The following is a 20253-nucleotide window of genomic DNA, read 5'->3' on the forward strand; positions in this document are numbered from 1 at the left end:
GGAAGAAATTCCAGATAGAACTCATCTAGAATTTCCAAAAATTATGCCTGAAGAAATCATGAACTTCTTCATGAATTCTAAAAGGAACAACTTGAAAAGTTCTCAATAGAACTTTTGCAATAGTTTCAGAACCACTTAATGTGGAAATACCTAAACAAGTCCTTGAAAAATACAAAAGTGTGTTCTACAGAAATAAAAATATGTTTTTGTTGAAGATTTCCAGACAAATTTCCTAGAGATATTTCAAATGTAACTTTTGGAGAAACTCCAGAAAGTAGGTTTGGTCGGAATTCACATTTTATAAACCCAAACCCACCAGACATATTTTATTTTTTTAAAACCCGGGCTCGACCCAAACCCGAAATAATAATTTGTTTCCAAACTCAAACCCTAAATTTTCTGGAAGCATTTTTTTTGAGAAAATCCTTCTAAAAGCCCTGTTTGAAATTACTAGTAAATTAAACTTTTCTGACATACGTTGGAGTACGCTTGAGAGAGTTCTTTTCAATTCTTATTTAGCAGAAATGTTCGTTGGCGATTGTTGCTCTGTTCATAATGATCACCAAAGACGACTCAAACCCGACCGAAACTTAACATTTTCCAAGCCAAACCTCGACCCAAATCTCTTATACACGACCCGAACCTGAACTCATTTTTTTTAAACGTGAACCCGTCGGGTTGGAAACCCGAGACCGGACTATCTCTAGCATTCCAGAAATAAAAATTGGGAGATCAAGAAACTCCCAGATTAATTTTTGAAAAACCCTTCGTTGCAGTTCCTTGAATAATTCTTGAAATCATTCCTGATGCAATCCTCAAACGAATTACTATGTTGTTGTTTTGAGTTATCTCCAGTGTAATTTTCTTCGTGAAAAAGAGCAGAAAATTGGTTTAGCAATCTCTATTGAAAGTTCTGGAAATGCTGCTTGTGATTTTGAAAGGAACCTTCTGGACTTAGAAATGCACATAATGATCAATTGGAAAGAAAACCACTCGGTAAAATAACAGTGGAAGTACTAGCATTCAGCTGAGGATCAGGTTCCTGTTGAAACGTAACACTAGAAAAAAAATATCTCTCAAAAAATATGAGATTTATTTAGAGGAAAAAAAATCGTTTCATAGACTTTTCAAGCAAGGCACATTATGCAAAACTATGTTCTACGCGATTATAATATTCCTACATATCATATCATATCATATGCCAGCCGTAGCGGTAATTCCGCGAACCATGCTGTTGATCGTGGGTTCGAATCCCGTCAATTGAAGGTCGTTTAGGGTTATACATTTTCTCTAATTTCCACCGCATCGAGAAATTGACCTAAGACCTCGCTTGTGATGTGTAATACGAGCGAGTTTTACGAGGTTACATTACAAGTACAGGTATCAGGTATCAGGTATCAGAAGGCCGGCTCCAAAGGCACGTTCCCCACCAGTTGGGAGATTTGTGCCATCGCCATATTTGAGCCTATTTCATCATCTACCCGATGGGAGTGGAAAGGGAAGGGAAAGATGGGAGGAAATAGGAGTGGGGTCCCTTGAAGAGGGAAAATCGCATAAGCGAAATGAGAGCATGTAGCTCCATACCACAATGGGTTCGAACAGCGCCCTAAAAAGGGCACTGCAAAACGCCTGAGCGTAAAGAGAGCCTATAGCTCATTACCACAGCGGGTTAAGAATAACAGAATGTCCTGAAGATTCAGGCTTCTGAATTCAGTTTCACTTAATAAGTGTTTACCAAGTAATTGGAATCGCATTTGCGAGTGCTTCGTGAAGCCCAAGCAGGACAGTTCGGTTTTGCGTCGTCCGATAGATTTAGCTCACAGTTTCGCGCATGTTTTCGTCGCCGGATATTTTTTGTTTTTTTTTGTTTTTTCCTGTTTTGGAGCGTCTTGCTGGGTAGTGCTTCGTGAAGTCCAAGCAGGACAGTTCGGTTTTGCGTCGTCCGATAGATTTAGCTCACAGTTTCGCGCATGTTTTAGTCGCCGGAGATTTTGTTTTTTCCTGTTTTGGAGCGTCTTGCTGGGTAGTGCTTCGTGAAGCCCAAGCAGGACAGTTCGGTTTTGCGTCGTCCAATAGATTTAGCTCACAGTTTCGCGCATGTTTTCGTCGCCGGAGATTTTTTTTTCTTCTGTTTTGGAGCGTCTTGCTGGGTAGTGCTTCGTGAAGCCCAAGCAGGACCGTTTTTACATTCAGAAATGGAATAGTGAAAAGTGAAAAATGAAAAAGTGATTTGTTTGATTTGTGTCCTCAGTACTGTTGGTTTTTGGCCGCCCGAAGTTCACCGAACCATCCGGAAGTGACATGCAGCACATAAATTTAGAGAATCAATCCGGTGAGTTTGTTCCAGTATGATACTTTTTCTTTTGTGAGCCTTCCGGATCGTTTTTGTTCGCGTCGTGGAACTTCTGATCGTTTCTTGAACGGAAAATGTTATTTTCGGAGTTTGATAATTATGTTCAGATTGCGCATTCTGGGTAGTGCTTCGTGAAGCCCAAGCAGGACAGTTCGGTTTTGCGTCGTTCGATAGATTTAGCTCACAGTTTCGCGCATGTTTTCGTCGCCGGATATTTTTTGTTTTTTTTTTTTTTTTGTTTTTTCCTGTTTTGGAGCGTCTTGCTGGGTAGTGCTTCGTGAAGCCCAAGCAGGACAGTTCGGTTTTGCGTCGTCCGATAGATTTAGCTCACAGTTTCGCGCATGTTTTCGTCGCCGGAGATTTTTTTTCTTCTGTTTTGGAGCGTCTTGCTGGGTAGTGTTTCGTGAAGCCCAAGCAGGACAGTTCGGTTTTGCGTCGTCCGATAGATTTAGCTCACAGTTTCGCGCATGTTTTCGTCGCCGGAGATTTTGTTTTTTCCTGTTTTGGAGCGTCTTGCTGGGTAGTGCTTCGTGAAGCCCAAGCAGGACAGTTCGGTTTTGCGTCGTCCGATAGATTTAGCTCACAGTTTCGCGCATGTTTTCGTCGCCGGAGATTTTGTTTTTTCCTGTTTTGGAGCGTCTTGCTGGGTAGTGCTTCGTGAAGCCCAAGCAGGACAGTTCGGTTTTGCGTCGTCCAATAGATTTAGCTCACAGTTTCGCGCATGTTTTCGTCGCCGGAGATTTTTTTTTTTTTCTTCTGTTTTGGAGCGTCTTGCTGGGTAGTGCTTCGTGAAGCCCAAGCAGGACCGTTTTTACATTCAGAAATGGAATAGTGAAAAGTGAAAAATGAAAAAGTGATTTGTTTGATTTGTGTCCTCAGTACTGTTGGTTTTTGGCCGCCCGAAGTTCACCGAACCATCCGGAAGTGACATGCAGCACATAAATTTAGAGAATCAATCCGGTGAGTTTGTTCCAGTATGATACTTTTTCTTTTGTGAGCCTTCCGGATCGTTTTTGTTCGCGTCGTGGAACTTCTGATCGTTTCTTGAACGGAAAATGTTATTTTCGGAGTTTGATAATTATGTTCAGATTGCGCATTCTGTCCGGGCGGGTGTAACGCAACTAACAATCGGTTGTGGATGCTTTTTAACTGTTCGATGACCCTGGAGGGATCGATCCTGCTTTTCGTATAATTTTGAGCAGAAAAACCGACTGTGTCCTAGGGTGTTTAGTTCGAACGCGCTTCCTTTCGTTTTTCGATTATCTAAAAATACAGTACCACCCAGTACAGTTTTTCAATGAGCACAGTACAGTTTTTCAATAGGCGTGATTTTTTTTTTTTTACGCGTATCGTTACACAATCCGATGACCCTGGAGGGATCGGTTTTGCTTTTTACTGGTTGTTGAGCAAAAATATTACTGCACAATCGACAAGCATTTCGCGAAATACTATTTATACTATAAATAAGCTATTGTTTTCTCTTTTGATTGCCGGCATTCAGAAGATTAATTTGAAAACGCTTAAACAACAAATATTTATGGTCTATCGCCAGCTTTCTAGGCGAATCCTGACAATATACCTTCCCCAACCTCCAACTCCGTAGCACTTATGAGGGTGTCGCTGAGTCGGTGGCCTCTCATTAAGTAAGTGCTACATCAACATTTCCTTCCCCTATCCCAAGTTACGGTAAAGATGGGCGTGGCCGGGAATAGCGATATTCATGCTTTTAGTATTCTTGTTTATGATTTGAACAAGGTATACTCCCCTGCCTTGTTCTTGAAAGTAGTCAGGATGAGATTATTAAAAAGAAACATGAATGTTGCTAGTATCCAATCTACGAAGTATACCGTAACTACGCTAACGCTAACGCTAACGCTAACCAAGTAATTGGAATCGCATTTGCGCAAAAACTGGACAGTTACATATCAGGTGATACGAAGTTCCATAATCGGAGTCACAACTATCACACACAAATGAGTCAGCACGCTGAATATTTGCCATGTGATAGTTGAGTCGGCAGTGGCCTGTCAACGCTCTGACCAAGAGACTGCAATTCTGCTTTGACAGATTTGTTAAATACTTCGCCACCCTTGGAGATGGCTCAGTAATGTACAATTTTGTTTGACGACATGACTCCAAACTATTCCAATATTGCTTGTGCTGAGTTGCCGCCCAAGAGTTTATCTGAAGCTTCACCCAGCACTTCGAAATTGGAATAGCCGGCTCAGGGCCAATGAAGTCATGCGATGCTCCATCGCGAGCTAGCTCATCAGCCAATTCATTTCCAACGATGGAAGAATGGCCAGGTACCCATACAAGGTTTACAGAGTTGACTGAATTCAGTTCCTCAATTTGAGTTCGACATGCGATAACAAGCTTCGACCTTGAGTTGGCCGAAGCGAGAGCTTTTATAGCAGCTTGACTATCTGAACAGAAGTATATGACTTTACCCATTACGCGCTGTTGAAGTGCTGATTGCACTCCACACATAAGAGCAAATATTTCCGCCTGAAAAACGGTGCAGTTTCTACCGAGTGAGTAAAACTGATTCAGCCTTAGCTCACGGGAATATACTCCTGCACCAGCTCTACCTTCAAGAAGGGAGCCATCAGTGTAACATACTATATTGTTTGATATACTTCTTTCCAAATAGCCAGACGTCCACTCTTCCCGTGAAGGGAATTGTGTGATAAATGTCCTGTAAGGAAAGTGACAAGCAATTGTGAGATCACTTGGAGCAAGGACAATTTTGTCCCAATTCACCAAAAGTGGAAACAACGAAGTGTGTGTAGATCTACGATTCACTGAATTTTTCTCCAGTAGATCCAGTACCCATAAACGGTAAGAGCAAGAAAGTGCTTCTTGTTTAAGATATATGTGTAGTGGCGCAACGTCGAAAAGGGCCTCGAGCGCTGCTGTGGGAGTTGTAGAGAACGCACCAGACATCGCCATCAAGCACATCCTTTGGAGATGGCCCAATTTTGATTGGATTATTCTCACTTCGCCCTTTTGCCACCACACAAGACATCCATATGCCAATATTGGTCGAACAACTGTTGTGTAAATCCATTTGATATATTTGGGTTTGAGGCCCCAAGTTTTACCAAAGGTTCGCCGGCATTGACCGAAGGCCATGCAAGCTTTTTTGACTCTGAAATCAATGTGAGGTATCCATGAAAGTTTGGAATCTAGAATGACTCCGACATACTTTACTTGATCAGTCACATTAATCTCAGTGCCAAAAAGACGTAAAGGTCGAATTCCATCGCGGTTTCGTCTTTCCGTAAACAGAACAATAGATGTTTTATTCGGGTTAACCGAAAGGCCATATTGGCGACACCAACTCTCGACTACCTGAAGAGCACTTTGCATCAGGTCGAATAGGGTGCTTATGCACATACCAACTATCAGAGCTAGATAGTCGTCGGCAAATCCATATGTTGGAAAACCGCTATTATTGAGTTGCCTCAATAGCGTATCTGCTACGAGATTCCACAACAGTGGTGACAAGACTCCCCCTTGGGGGCATCCGCAAATACTCAATTTTCGAATCGCTGCTTGACGCAATGTCGAGAAGAGATGTCGGTTTTTGAGCATTTGATGAATCCAATTGGTAATCATTGTAGGTGCTGCTTCCAATATGGCATCGAAAGACACGTTATCAAAGGCACCCTCAATATCCAAGAAAACACCCAAGCAGGATTGCTTCTGAGCGAATGCTTTCTCGATATCGTATACAACTTTGTGTAAAAGAGTCACAGTGGACTTTCCAGATTGGTAAGCATGTTGATTCACATGAAGAGGCATGTTTGCCAAATAAACATCACGGATGTGATGATCGATAATGCGTTCCAGACATTTCAGAAGAAAAGAGGTCAGACTGATTGGTCTAAAACTCTTCGCTTCTTCATACGACGCACGTCCTCCTTTTGGGATAAACTTTACAGTAATATCACGCCAGGATTTGGGAATATACCCGGTAGCAAAACTGCTTACAAGTAGCTTTTTCAAAACATGTTTGATAAACTCAAACCCCTTTTGGAGCAGAGCAGGATAAATCCCATCCGCTCCTGGAGATTTGAAAGGAGCAAAACTATTAAGTGCCCATTGAATCGATTCAGTAGTTACGATACTGCGAGCCGAGGCCAGAGACTCGTAACTACATGAAAAGACATTTGGTTCATCCGTAGATGCTATGTCCACACATCCGGGGAAGTGTGTATTGAATAAACATTCTAAAACTTCTTCATCGGAAGAAGTAAAATCACCATTAGGTAAGCGAATTTCGTTCACTTGGAAATCCTTAGATTTTGCAAGGATTTTGTTCAACCGACTGACTTCACTCAAACTGGAAACATTTGTACAAAGGTTTTTCCAGCCGGATCGTTCAGCAGAACGAAGAGCCTTCTTGTAAGCCTTGCGAGCTGACTTGAACGACTCTGATCCAGCTGAACGGCGTCTGTTCCAACTCCTTCTACATTGTTTCCTGAGTCTAGTCAGATCGGAATTCCACCATGGGGTCCCTCTTGTAGTCTTTACAGACCGCAGAGGACATGCTTCTTCAAAAGCTTCCATAATGTAGGATGTTGTAGTATCAACGGCATCATCCAGATCACTCGGATTTTCAATGGACGGAGAATATCCATGAAATTTGGTCGCAACCAATTCAGTATAGAGTTCCCAGTTTGTTGATCGGGGATTCCTAAAACGCAAAGTCTGCGCAGTTACATTTGAATGTTCAAAGAAGATGTAGCGATGATCAGATAATGATTCCTCATCTGATACATGCCAATTCGTCAACTCGTGACTGATTCTATTCGAGCAGAGCGTTATGTCTAACACTTCTTCTCTATTAGAAACCATGAAGGTTGGGCGATTGCCTATGTTAAGTAATCCAAGGTCTGTACTACTTAAGTATTCCATCAGACTGGAGCCTCTCAAATTGATATCTGAGCTGCCCCAGATGATGTGATGAGCATTGGCATCACTGCCTACAATCAGCGGAAGGCCTTTTGTTACGCAGTGTACGACAACTCGTTTGAAGTCATCCGTTGGGGATGGTTCATCATGTGGTAAATATACCGAACAATAGACGTATTTCCTGTTGAGGTCACCAAAAGAAACATCAATTGTGACAGCACATACATCTCTGGTCGTCAACTCAGAAATGAGTGTAGCAACGATTGCTTTATTAACGAGCACGCATGCGCGGGGCATGGAGCGCGAGTTTGCCATTTCAAGTTTGCTGAAAGTAGCAAAAACTGGGTCCACAAGGTTACCTAGATAGAAGTTCCCTCTACGAAAGTAGGGTTCTTGAACTAGCGCCACTTGGGCTGCACCATTTTGCATGAGTCTGCAAAGATTGATCGTTGCTGTTCTTTTATGCTGAAGATTGATCTGAGCTAACCTAACCGTAGCCACTACCCAAACTAGGCAGGATTAAGCTTTTTGCAATCTCAGCACGAAAAAGACCAGCAACGAAAAAACCAGATCGGTATCTATTTAAAGTCGCCAAAGGCGAAAGAGCACAGAATACACTGTGTAAAACGCATAATGCGAATCCATATAGGTGATAATTTAAATTAAATGTCAACATATTCATAATCCCACCCTTATTAAGCCTCAGGATTGAGACTGAAGAAGGGCAGCCGATTATCTCGGAGAAACACAAGGTCACCTGCACCATTGCTCCGGGTAGCACAGGAAGGACTCAATACTGTGGAGGGCGCCCTGGTACCCCACAGGCTCCGTTTGCGGTTAGGTTTTATTTAGACCCCCCTAACCATTCATTCCTAGGCACGGTACGCATCACACCATAAATTAGGGGTCACCTGTGAGGTGGACTTTTACCACCGGAACAGGCAGTCCGTAGTGTTAATTCTTAGCCAGTTGAAACAACCGCTACCGACACTACGCGGCTATCTAGGCTGCTCGGGAAAAGGAGGTTAATATTGATGATTAACTCCTGACGTGCCCAAGCAGCCTGCACTTTAGCAATCTCTATTGAAAGTTCTGGAAATGCTGCTTGTGATTTTGAAAGGAACCTTCTGGACTTAGAAATGCACATAATGATCAATTGGAAAGAAAACCACTCGGTAAAATAACAGTGGAAGTACTAGCATTCAGCTGAGGATCAGGTTCCTGTTGAAACGTAACACTAGAAAAAAAATATCTCTCAAAAAATATGAGATTTATTTAGAGGAAAAAAAATCGTTTCATAGACTTTTCAAGCAAGGCACATTATGCAAAACTATGTTCTACGCGATTATAATATTCCTACATATCATATCATATCATATGCCAGCCGTAGCGGTAATTCCGCGAACCATGCTGTTGATCGTGGGTTCGAATCCCGCCAATTGAAGGTCGTTTAGGGTTATACATTTTCTCTAATTTCCACCGCATCGAGAAATTGACCTAAGACCTCGCTTGTGATGTGTAATACGAGCGAGTTTTACGAGGTTACATTACAAGTACAACATTACAACGACGCGCGTGGTGCGAGAAAAGAGGTTGTCCATGAATCACGTGATTTATACAAAAACATAAAATACAATTTGTTTGTACCGTGTTCATTGGCCACACCTCCCTTCCCCCTATATGGTTCCTTAAAAACCGACCTCTCCCCCTGTATGACTCCCTCGCCCATCTTTATGTATCGCTTACAATATGGGTCAAGATTATTAATCCCTATATCCCACATGTAATTCAAGTATAAAGGACTTATAATAGCATAATAATGCATTAAAAGTTCAACGTCAAACACGAGAAATGCACAAATTGAGTTCTCGCTGCACGCACACGCACACCCCCCATCCGCTCTGCACAGCTCAGCTACTAGTGCGAAGAATTTAAAGGGATCGGTTGTTATAAACACACATTCGCTACTACGACAGTCATGCGGCGCACGCATTGAATCTGTATGCGCAACTGTTTACAAACCAAACGCCGCAGCGAAGATGACATGGCGCAAATTGCAAAGCGAATTCATTTTCCTTCCGCTTCGGCACGACCAACATCCGTCGTCACCGTCCACTTCATTCCCACGCGAAGGCAGCAATCAACGAACATACGAACGAATAGGGTAAACCGGCAATTATTTGATTGATTTATTACTGTTTGGTGCACAACATTAAAAGTGATATTGTGACGAATCTACAAAACATACAATGTTGCTCCCAAAGAAACTTTGGCAGCTAACGAGATAATGCATATTTTGTAGAAGAAATTTTTTAAAGGAAGTTTCATTATCATATTAAATTTCATGAAAATACCTGAAAAAATGCTGATTTTTTCGTCACTTTTTGCAAACTTTTCATTATTTATGCATGTTAACCATTTTCTACAAAATTCATGTCAAAGAAGCTAAGAAAGATGAGGTCATAAGCTTTCGATTTGTGCGCAGAGATTGAATGTACGACTAATAGTTATTTAGATATGGAGCATCAAAGATGAGAAAATTGAAAAACTTTAAATTGTGATTAATTCACTTAGCAGTGACTTGCGACCCTATGTTCCTTAGGCGCTTATTCATAACTCGTGGAGTTCTATCTACCCTCAAAATTCTTAAAGTCCGGAACCAAACACCCTGTATAAAAATTAAAAATAATTTGTATGACGCGTAAGACATCTCAACCAAACCCCCACCCAACCCTTACGTAATTTATGGCTGATCCCATTATGTCAGAAAAGGTAATGATAGGAAACCTTAAAAATGCACTTTATTCAATTATCAAAAACTCCAAGAATAAACACCTCAGTCGTCGCGCTGTTGTATTTTGTACAGCACTGCTGAAAAAAACTCGCTCTTCGTTCACAACAGCAGCGTAGTGGTTCTGACGGTGGCAAACCGCGCGACGACTAGAAGGTTAAGCATCTAGCCAAATTGGGTCCTGAAATTTTTAAGAAAATCTTGTTTTTATTTGATAACATGGAAGAGCATGTTACTGCAACTACTTGAGCAATTTTTCCTGCTCAAATAACGGCTGTATCATATTAAAACTTTAATTTAAAAATTGGGTCCATAAATGAACCTTGACACTTTTGATCATGTTTGACGTTCGCTTAGTCGACAAAAACACCACAGGGGTTTTAGTTTCAACACTTGGGAAGGGACACGGAAAACAAAATATACCCATAATTTGAGTTTAAGCCAAGGGGTGTGACAAAATCTAAAAAAATGTTTTTTTGGATTTAACCCACAGAAAACATTAGAAAAATTAGTAAACATGTGTTTTAATCTAAACTTTAGCGTAAAATTGGGACAGGGCTTTAGGACCCTACTAGCTGAAACTAGACAATCAATTTGAAACTCAATTAATATGTGCCAATAGATATGTGTGCATTTCGAAGCTTTACGAACCCAGACATCAAATTGCAAAATTCATGGAGGTCAAGTCAGTACAAAGATGATCTATAGGAATTGGAATCCTAAACCAAAATTCAGCTACGAGGACAGGAATTGGTGTCACTGTCGACAAAAAGCTAGCTTAATAAAACACAAGTATGGGGACCTAAACATTTCAAATGAAACCTAGTCATCCCGTATAGCTCAAAGTACAACTATATAAGAGAGCAGGAGAACGTTACAAATGTAACTTTATACTCAGTGATTTGTTCACTTGTGTAATAAGTTGCCCTTAATTTATTTATTGTAACAGATTGTGTAAAGCATTCATTCATTGATTCATTTAAGAATTTTATGATGAATTCGTCCCTAAAAACTATCAGAGACTCTTAAAGAAATTCAAAGCCAATAATTCCTTAGAAATCTCTGTAGGATCATCGTCAGGGATTCCTTTCGAGACTTTTAATTGCCTAACATTTCTCTGGAGACTCATCTAATAGGAAAGCGGAACAAATAATGCTTCAAAAATTCCTCCGGAGTTTTCTCAAAAATCTCCCTGATTAAACGCTCTAACTTCAGCATTATTTTTCACCACAAAGAATAATCAAATTACAGTCAGGTCTCCTATTAGACACATGGTTGGGGGGCGTAATAGGAATCTACGTTATAGGAGACCCAGGGCTTATGGAATTTCATCACTTTGGGGGTGTCGTTGAATATCTCGTATGCCAAAAGAGATAGCACAGTACTATCTTCGGTGAAGTTTCAGTGCTAAGTACGATCTACCTTTAGGAGTTGAGGATCATCCTTTTAGTTGAGAACTTGGCCGGTAGGGGCGCTTTTTCTGATTTGCACTATATGAACCATGAGGGATAAGAATGCAAAATTTTGTAACACATGATATCTCTAGAACCTGTTGTTTTGGAAGGTTGGTGTCTTCGGGAGAGTTGTTCAGAACTTCAAGGGCTAACATTATTTGAGCCGAAAGTTTCGAAATTTTGCCACTAGGCGGCGCTGGTGAGCATGGAATTTTTGTTTTGCGCATAGCTCAGTAGCCTGACCACTTAGAAAGATGGCGTCTTCGGCAAAGTTGTTCAGTATCACAAGAGCTAACATTATTTGAGCCGAAAGTTTCGAAATTTTGCCACTAGGCGGCGCTAGTGAGCAAAAAAATTTTGTTTTGCACATAGCTCAATAGCCTGACCACTAAGAAAGATGGCGTCTTCGGCAAAGTTGTTCAGTATCACAAGGGCTAACATTATTTGAGCCGAAAGTTTCGAAATTTTGCCACTAGGCGGCGCTAGTGAGCAAAGAAGTTTTGTTTTGCGCATAGCTCAGTAGCCTGACCACTTAGAAAGGTGACGTCTTCGGCAAAGTTGCTCAGTATCTTAAGGGCTTACATTATTTGAGCCGAAAGTTTCGAAATTTTGCCACCAGGTGGCGCTAGTGAGCAAACAATTTTTGTTTTGCGCATAGCTCAGTAGCCTGACCACTTAGAAAGATGGCGTTTCCGACAAAGTTGCTCAGTATCACAAGGGCTAACATTATTTGAGCCGGGAGTTTCGAGATTTTATATATACGTAGAAATCGGGAGAAAAAGTTTTTTTTATAGGATTGAATTATCGTTTTGAAAAAGAAGGTTTATATTTTAAAAATATTCAAACAAGAGTGTCGTGTAACTCCTCGTGTCGGCCAGTCCTAGTTATCTCATCAAGATTGTTAGCGAATGGATTTCCCAATTGATTAGTAATGACTGATATTCCAACCTAACTTAATTTCTATCCAATCCATATCTTGGAAAATGTTCAAGAAATTAAGTTCATGAAATGACAAAATAAAAATAAACATACATATTTTTTTTCTTCGGTTCATATAATTAGCTAACAATCATACATTTGAGTAGTAAACGGATCCTCACTCTTTCTCATATAAAATAATTGATCAAAAATTCTCCCAATCCGTCAAAAATACTAGGATACTGGCCACACTTTTATCAGATTGTAAACAATAATGTATATATTTTTCTCTAGGCACTTTTACTTAAACGTGACATTTGCTCACTAGTGGCAAAATTTCGAAACTTTCGGCTCAAATAATGTTAGCCCTTGTGATACTGAGCAACTTTGTCGGAAACGCCATCTTTCTAAGTGGTCAGGCTACTGAGCTATGCGCAAAACAAAAATTGTTTGCTCACTAGCGCCACCTGGTGGCAAAATTTCGAAACTTTCGGCTCAAATAATGTAAGCCCTTAAGATACTGAGCAACTTTGCTGAAGACGCCATCTTTCTAAGTGGTCAGGCTACTGAGTCATGCGCAAATCAAAAACTCTTTGCTCACTAGCGCCACCTAGTGGCAAAATTTTGAAACTTTCGGCTCAAATAATGTAAGCCCTTAAGATACTGAGCAACTTTGTCGGAAACGCCATCTTTCTAAGTGGTCAGGCTACTGAGCTATGCGCAAAACAAAAATTGTTTGCTCACTAGCGCCACCTGGTGGCAAAATTTCGAAACTTTCGGCTCAAATAATGTAAGCCCTTAAGATACTGAGCAACTTTGCTGAAGACGCCATCTTTCCAAGTGGTCAGGCTACTGAGCTATGCGCAAATCAAAAATTCTTTGCTCACTAGCGCCGCTTAGTGGCAAAATTTCGAAACTTTCGGCTCAAATAATGTTAGCCCTTGTGATACTGAGCAACTTTGCCGAAGACACCATCTTTCTAAGTGGTCAGGCTACTGAGATATGCTCAAATCAAAAATTCTTTGCTCACTAGCGCCGCCTGGTGGCAAAATTTCCAAACTTTCGGGTCAAATAATGTAAGCCCTTAAGATACTGAGCAACTTTGCTGAAGACGCCATCTTTCCAAGTGGTCAGGCTACTGAGCTATGCGCAAATCAAAAATTCTTTGCTCACTAGCGCCACCTGGTGGCAAAATTTCGAAACTTTCGGCTCAAATAATGTTAGCCCTTGTGATACTTAGCAACTTTGCCGAAGACACCATCTTTCTAAGTGGTCAGGCTACTGAGATATGCTCAAATCAAAAATTCTTTGCTCACTAGCGTCGCCTGGTGGCAAAATTTCCAAACTTTCGGGTCAAATAATGTAAGCCCTTAAGATACTGAGCAACTTTGCTGAAGACGCCATCTTTCCAAGTGGTCAGGCTACTGAGCTATGCGCAAATCAAAAATTCTTTGCTCACTAGCGCCGCCTAGTGGCAAAATTTCGAATTTTACGGTTTAAATAATGTTAGCCTCTGTAATACCGAACAACTTTGCCGAAGACGCCATCTTTCTAAGTGGTCAGGCTACTGAGATATGCGTAAATCAAAAATTCTTTGCTCACTAGCGCCGCTTAGTGGCAAAATTTCGAAACTTTCGGCTCAAATAATGTTAGCCCTTGTGATACTGAGCAACTTTGCCGAAGACGCCATCTTTCTAAGTGGTCAGGCAACTGAGCTATGCGCAAAACAGAAATTCCATGCCCACTAGCGCCGCCTGGTGGCGTAATTCCGTATCAGAATGACCACCGCATGTCAGCCCTTGAGGTACTGAACAACTCTTCCGAAGACACCAACCTTCCAAAACATCAGGATCTAGAGATATCATATGTTACAAAATTTTGCATTCTTATCCCTCATGGTTCATATAGTGCAAATCAGAAAAAGCGCCCCTACCGGCCAAGTTCTCAACTAAAAGGATGATCCTCAACTCCTAAAGGTAGATTGTACTTAGCACTGAAACTTCGCCGAAGACAGTGCTGTGCTATCTCTTTTGGCATACGAGATATACAACGACACCCCCAAAGTGATGAAATCCCATAAGCCCTGGGTCTCCTATAACGTTCTGGTGTGTCTTATAGGAGTGAGCGTAATAGGAGTGCACGTTATAGGAATGCGTTTAATAGGAGACCCGACTGTATGATGAATTTCTGCCACTCAATTTATCGAAAAGGACTCCTTACTTAAGAATCCACGTCAGTTTTGATCATTGGTCAACTGGTTTCCGAAATATTCTGAAACTCCAAGGAGGACCTATAGGTAGCCATAACCCACATAGATATCTTATGCTACAGAATTATTATCATGTTTGTTTATTTGCCTTTTGAATCAAAATTTGGATGATAGTCTGTTGTAATAAAGTGAAACAAGCTGATGCAACCGTTTTTGAGTGATGATCATTTATGTTTTTGGTACCACTCTGACCATACAAAGATCTTGAAAACTTCAAAAAACATCATTTTGTAATTTTCAATTACATTCAATTTTCAAAGCTAGAATACATTAACTACAAAAAGAAGAAAATGTACAGTATTGGACAAAACATTTTCCACTTTTTCGATTCTCCATAAAAAATTGTCAACTTTAGAGAGTTAGATCTCAGTTATTTATGGAACGATTTGAATAGTTTTTTTACAGCTCAACAAACAAAACTTCACTTTCAACATATATTTCTGAATGATTTTTCCAATAACGAGTTTATAAGTAATAAAGTGAAATATTCAATGAAAACTTTCAAATATTCATCTGAAAACCTAAATGTTTTACACAAAAACTGTCTTCAGCAGTTGTTCATTTCGTCAAAATCTATAACTTTGTTGAAGTTATTATGACGCGATTCCTTCAATTTGTTTAGTCAATTGATAAAATTCGTAAAAAAATCACTTTCGTTAAGCCGTTATGGTGTTTGAGTGGAAAGCTCACTCAAAAATATGTTGAAATTCAAGTCATGTCTAAAGAGGTGTGGAAAATTTCATTCAAATCGGTCCATAAGTAACTGAGATCTAACTCTCTAAAGTGGACCATTTTGTAAGGAAGATCGAAAAAGTTGCAAATGTTTTGACTGTATATGAGGAGTCCACAAACGAACATCGGAATATCTTCAAAACTAGACGACTAATGATCAAAATTGACACAGATCGTGATAAAAGAATTTTTTTGTGTGCTTTATAAAAATGACCCAAAAACAAATGAAAAAATTTTCGTGATTTGATTATTTTTTGTGGGAAAAAAATAATACTGCCTGAATCCCACAGTCTTTACTGTGGAGTTTAGCTTATCCGCGGTAAACGAATCATCCTCCACGCGATGCATAAGTTCAGTATGCTTCTTCTTCTCTCTGGTCGAAGCTATCGTCTGACAGCTTCTGTTTCTGGCCCGGTGACAATGACCATATGGCCATAGTTCAGTATGCACCCAAGCAAGTGTCGGCTCGCAAGTGAGCCAGCATGAATGCACCAAGTATGCAAGTGACAGTAGCGCTTCACTCTGGGATACCAATACATGACAGTATGTATCACAGACAAACGTATAAAACTGGTTGCTGTGATCGATCCTAATGCCAATCTCAATCGCAGTAGATTCTATATCTCACTATTACTCCAAAAATTGCCTCATCAATTCTTACTTCTATCCCTCCAGTAATTTTTCTTTTCCCTTATTGGAAAAGATTTTTTGTCAGGGTTTTTCAAGAAATTTGTTCAGGAACTGCAATAGGATTTACTTTAAGGGGCAATTCCGCCAGAAATTAAACCGAAAATTCTTTCAGTACTTTTAGGAGTTCCTTTGATGACTTCTGCAGGCTTTTTTTAATCTTTCAGAACTTACTTCAAGGATCCATCAGATAAAACAATTCAGGGATTCCTAAGAAAATTCCTTCAGTTATTACTCCAGAAGTTTCCAGGATTCCTCCACTTCTTTCAGAGATTCATCAACGATTCCTTCAGAAAATTCTTCAGCGGATGCTTTAGAAATTTATCCAGGGATTTTTCCAGCAATTCTACCAAAGGATCTTCAACGGATTCTTTTAGAATTTCCTCCAAAATTATTTCTAGGATTTATAAATTTCTTAGTATAGTCGTTCTCCACATCTCGATGTCGAAGGGACCATCGAGATAGGGAGAGATCGAGACATTACTTTAATGAACACTAGATTGCAAATCACTCCGTTACTAGGAAAATAAACAAAAAAACTTCATTTCGAATTTCGAAATTGTTCTGAATCACTTAACTCTGGTCTAGTAACCTTTGATAATGTTCATATCGACGTATGGAGAGACAATTGGGAAACAAAAATTACAGGAATAGATCGAGATATGGATATATCGATATAAGGAGGATATCGAGATATGGAGAGGAAAATCGTATGCAGAATGAAGGGACCGAAGCAATCATCGACATAGGGAGAGATATCGAGATGTAGAACATCGAGATGTGGAGAGTCGACTGAAGTTCCTTCCAGAATGCTCTCAAAGATACCTCCAAAAATTCCTTAAGAGATTCCTCCAAGAGTTCCATAGCAATTCCTTCAGTATTGCCTTCAGAATGTCATTCAGGGATTTTTCAAAAAATCATTCTGAGAGCCCTACAAGAATTCATTCAATGAGTCTTGTTTCCAGGATTTCTACACTACTTTTTTCAGGGGTTATTCGGCAATTCCTCCAATGACTCCTCCAAGGATTTCTTCAGTGATTTCCGCAGTAATTTCTCCTCGAATTCTCTCAACAATTCCTCCAGGAACATTTTCTTGGATTTTTCCAAAAAATCCTTCTGAGATGTTTCCAAGAATTCCTGCAGGGTTTTTTTTCGGTATTCTTATAAAAATTCTGACAAGAATTTCTCAAGGTATTTGTTCAAGAATTCTTTCAGGATTTCATCTATACGGGTTCATTCACTCAGTGAATTCTCCGGGAATTCCTCCATTAATTTTCCCATGATTTCCTTCCGGAAAACGACTAGGGATTCCTATAGAAATTTGAGTGACAATTTCTTCAAAAACTCTTTCAGAAATCCCCAAGGGGTCAGACATTTCTCCATGATTTCCTTTAGGGATTTCTGTAGGATTTTCGTCAGGGATTTCTTTAAAGTTTTTTTCCTAATCAGTAATCAGTGTTGTGAAAAACTTAATTTCTCATAACTCACGCTTGAGATTTTCCATGTGTGAGTTGTCAATCACGCATCTCAGCATTCAAAAAATCATGGATGAGTTGGTCACCTTTTTGACTCATTGTCTCGTATTTCCACTGTTTACTCACACACAGCAATAATTTCTTGTTAGTCTGGTAAAATTATAGTAATCCTCTGTAACGTAAACAACAACATTCGGGTTTCACAAATTTTTGACGTGTTTTGCGACTGAATCATTTTTGACGGTTTGAGTTGATTGAGTGATTTTGGCATCAAAATCTCAAGCGTGAGATTTGCGAAACAGATCTCTAATGAGTTTGCTCTCACGGGAGAGTGTATTGATTGATATTTGAGTGTGAGTCTATCAACACTGCACGGGTAGAAATCAGAATCCAAAAACAAGATTATGACTCATGATATCATGATTCCAGCGTGTTTTCGTCTTATGAAAATACACCATGATTTGGACTCATGATATCATGAGTCAGATTGCCGTAACGCAACACACGCGTTAGGTTTATGTAGCTGATTGCTCAGTCGCGCATCCGTTTATGATCGACAAAATAAAAAAAAAGTTAAAACAGCATGCATTGAGATTCGATCCAAGAACCTTCCGATTGTGAACCACGTACTCTACCACTCAACCGATTCGTCATCTTGAAAGATGATTGATCGATACGAATGTAATGAAGCAAAGTGCGCCGCTTAGTGTTTTCACACTGGATGTTACGCTTATGAGGTATCATGATTATGACTCCAGGAACCATGATTTGTGATCCTGATATCATGACCTAACCAATTTATGAATTTCATGATTTGTAAATCATGGTGTGGGGATCAGATTTTTATCCGTGTGGGAGTAAAAAAAATATTTTTCCAGATATTCCTCCTACGATTTCTTCAACAATTTGTCCAAGAAATCATTCAGAGATAACTCTTGAAATTATTTTTACAATTCTTCGGAACAATTATAGTCGACCCTCCATAACTCGATATTCAAGGGACTTACAGAATTATCGAGTTATAGAATATACCGATATGAAAAAATAAAATCGAAGGAACAAATTTCTGTTCCTGTAAATTCAGCTGGCAGTTCCTCAGGTATTTCAATACTCTTTCAGAAGTTCTTTCAAGATGGCCGCCTAAAAGCTAAGACAAGCTTTAGAATCCAGGGGCTCCTTCATATATTTCTTCATGAATTCGCTCGAAGAAGTATTTACAGGAGTTTCTTTATAAGCATCCACCAAACTTTGTTCTATGAATTAATCCCTTCTATATGGCCTTTCTTTAAAATTACCGTCGTTACCATGAACCAAAGGAATTTTTTGTCATTACAAATTTTTAAACTGCTCTAAAAAGTGCAAGACACGTTATGTCAGATTTCTTTATTGTTTCATGTTCCTAAATGAGAGATGGGCTGTAAACACTTTTTCAATATATATATATGATTTTAAGAAATAACTAACTCTCAATATATATATGATTTTAAGAAACAACTAAATCTGAACTTTAGCCACATCCTGCGTTGGGATCCGGCTTTGTGATGTACATCATAATTATCGTAATAAACGGTGATTATTTTCCAATCACCGACATGTCGAGAACCATGACGTCCACCACAGTCACGCTTCGAAACCAATCTCTCTGTACATATTCGTATAAACGAGGAAATCCGAGACAAAAGTTCAATATAAATCCGCAGCAAATAAAACATTTTTCATCCAATATCGTATGTCAGCGACAGAAGTGACCAGCATTAATTATCATTCGCAAGTGGACCCGCCAAAAGAATGCCGATATTCAATAGTGTGTTGACCTTTTCGATTTTGCCGCTTCCATACACGCCCATGATTCCATGAGTGAAAGCGTACTTTTTTGGTACAAGAGAATTTTACAGAATGCATCGTTTGAAGTTTTTCAACATGGTGTTCAATTAAGAAATTCAAAACTACAATATCTGAAAATAGAATAGAATGATAATAAAATAAGAATGCTCATGATACTTATGACCTACAATCAGTGGCAGGTCACTTAAAAAAATCAGATAGTTTTTATTTTAAACACAACACCATGTTTGTCATGCCGACAGGAAGAATGTTTTGTATAGGCTACAAAACTTCTTCAAGCTTATGAGTTTCTAATCGTTTTTATACTGCATTTGAAAACGTAGGATGCAATATTAAAGTGGGAAGTCTACGGCTGCAAAGTATCGATAATGAAATAATCCAGCGGTCGTTACCCTCAGCCAATTTGGTCCATTTCTAAATTCAGAACCGATCACAACCGTTTTTCCTTCTCGGAGGAGCGAAACAACGGAAATTGATTTCAACTCGTTTCCTGCCTTCGTTCACAATTGAAGAGAAGTGAAACTTCTAGCTGCCATTTTCAGTGGGCAGCCCATCAAGAATACAACCTCTCCGTCTTACCACATTTGACCGGACGCTGGGAATCGGATTGAGTTTCTTTTTCAAGCATCGAAATAGGTTGGACCTATATCTTGTGCGTAGAAATTTTAACCAATCTTCAATCATAAATATTCCTTGAATGTCCAATATTTGTTTGAATTCAAGTGTTAATGATTAATCATAGATTTAATCGCGATTTGTGTTTAATAAATGTGAATTACAAACAATATGACCATTGTGAATTTATCAAT

General features: G+C 39.6%; 1 protein-coding gene across 8 annotated transcripts in view; it reads left to right on the forward strand.

Annotated features, from left to right (window-relative positions):
- The window catches only part of LOC5577895 (Down syndrome cell adhesion molecule-like protein Dscam2), a 574667-nt gene that overhangs the window by 421949 nt on the left and 132465 nt on the right, over window positions 1-20253 (forward strand). The gene's annotated exons all lie outside the window — the stretch shown is intronic.

The sequence above is a fragment of the Aedes aegypti genome, chromosome 2 (assembly GCF_002204515.2).
Source record: "Aedes aegypti strain LVP_AGWG chromosome 2, AaegL5.0 Primary Assembly, whole genome shotgun sequence".
NCBI lineage: Eukaryota > Metazoa > Arthropoda > Insecta > Diptera > Culicidae > Aedes > Aedes aegypti.